This window comes from Eutrigla gurnardus (assembly GCF_963514095.1).
Source record: "Eutrigla gurnardus genome assembly, chromosome: 20".
Taxonomy (NCBI): Eukaryota; Metazoa; Chordata; class Actinopteri; order Perciformes; family Triglidae; genus Eutrigla; species Eutrigla gurnardus.
In genome coordinates, this window is record NC_139931.1 from 1,831,890 (window position 1) to 1,833,805 (window position 1,916).

Consider the following 1,916-nt stretch of genomic DNA (forward strand, 5'->3'; position numbering starts at 1 on the left):
TTGTACAGCACTTTGGTCAACTGGTGTTTTTACATGTTCTCTATGAATAAATACATTTGGATTGGACTGCACTCGTCAACCAATCATGTTTGTGTTCCACCTAAAAAGCATTTATATCTGACCACGCTCAGCTGTTTTGTTACATTTCCACAGCCAGCTCACCTCGACGCCACGCGACACCTTTGTGACGAGCTGCAGACGTTCATCGGCGCTGGACTTCTCTAACGCTCCTGTTGCTGATGGAGGAACACAAACCTCCTGCAGGCGTGTTTTTAAAGTCTGCTGCAAACAACCTGAAAGCAGAAGAGTAGAGGCAGATTAACTGGACATTAAATACTTTTGGCCACGTGCTCCCTGGTGGACGGACGTCGTTACGGCAGCTCCTGCTTCTAAAACCACCTGAAACAAATCTCTGTTATCAGCCGATAGGACTGATACGACTTCGACCGGCTGGAATCAGACGTGCATGCCGTACGTGCATGGGCTCATATTAGAGAGCTAGAGATGGAGCTCTGCCTCCGTTTGTCCCAGAGAACGTTTCAAGGACAAACCTGTTGATGAGCTGCAGCGAGACGGACGAGACGCCGAGCGCAACGGGAGAAAGAAATATATATATATATGTATAAAAAAAGCTAGTTGACAAATGGATGAGTCCCGGGGAGAGAGGACGCGTTGGAGAAGAGGCTGTAGTATGTTGTAGAGTTGTAAGGCGGAGGGAGGGAGGGAAACGGGAGGGAGGGAGGGAAACGGGAGGGTGGGAGGGAGAACGAGAGGATAAATCCTTACTACATAATGATTAGAGCTCACAAGCCCTCGCTGTGACACAGAGTGTAGGAGTCAGGATTACAGCCGGCCAGCGGAGCCGGAGAGGGCTGCTGCTGGAACCCAGGTAGGACCAACCATCAGGTAGGTGGTGCGGGGGGGCGGATCCTGCAAAACATTCAAAAGAATACTTCCACAACTCCAACGAGGCCGACTCTCGATCCCGCTGCAACCCCCGGGCCATCTGTCGCCGGACGCCGGATCATTCCTTCCTCCGAGTCTTTCTATTTGATGGAGCGGTGGCGAGAGCGCCGGAGGAGGGACGCCGGGAAATTAAGACGAGGTGGGGGGGTCGCACCCCGTCACATCAATCTAGCCCTAGATGGGACCTCGGACAGGTGTGTCGGGCTGAACGTGGGGTCCATCTGCGTGGGTGCGAGGAGGCGGGCGGTGCCGGGCGAGGACGCCGCTGAGCTGCTGATGTGTTGATGTATGACATGCTGTAACTTTTCTGGCAGCTTCCGGAGCTTTTTCTGAAGAGAGGAATAATCCCCCCTCCATCAGCACCCAGAGGAGAGCAGCTGCTGGAGACCTTTAAAACATGCACGCCGACGGGCTCCGCCCCCAAAGCATTCTGGGACACCTGGAGAACACAACTTTAATTCTAACCTGGAACATTTAGCCGAGAGCGCCGACTGTGGTGGACGTTCATTTCCTTCCTTACTCCTCCTCCTCCACCTGCTCACTTCAATCTCCCTCCATCACTCCCGTCTCCTCCTCCTCCTCTTCTTCTCCCTCCTCCCATTTTTTTTTGTACCAGGGAGTGATAATGTGACCTTCTGCCAAAGTGCTGGAAACCATGCCACCGTCGCAGCGGGCTCCTCTGTTGCTGCCACTGAAATAGACTCAAACAAGTGCAGGGAGGAGGAGGAGGAAGAGGGAAGGGAGGAGGGAGAGGAGGAGAGGAAGAAGAGGGGCCAAAGGGGAGCGAAAGGAGGAAGAGAAAAAAGAGAAGGGGGAAAGAGGACAGCTGAAGCCGCAGACACACGGGGGGATGAGTGTTGCCGAGCCGGGGCTGGATGTGGATCGCCGACGCAGGTAACGCATCACCTTCATCCTCCACGAAAAGCTATCCAATGTTTCTTTTCTCCTAC

General features: G+C 53.7%; 1 protein-coding gene across 1 annotated transcript in view; it reads left to right on the forward strand.

Moving 5' to 3' along the window:
- The first annotated feature begins 822 nt into the window (after positions 1–822).
- The window catches only part of grin2ca (glutamate receptor, ionotropic, N-methyl D-aspartate 2Ca), a 58,272-nt gene continuing 57,178 nt past the window's right edge, over positions 823–1,916 (forward strand). The window contains exon 1 of the mRNA XM_084036198.1: positions 823–1,860. The gene's annotated coding sequence lies outside the window, so the exon portion shown is untranslated. The remainder of the gene's footprint in view (positions 1,861–1,916) is intronic.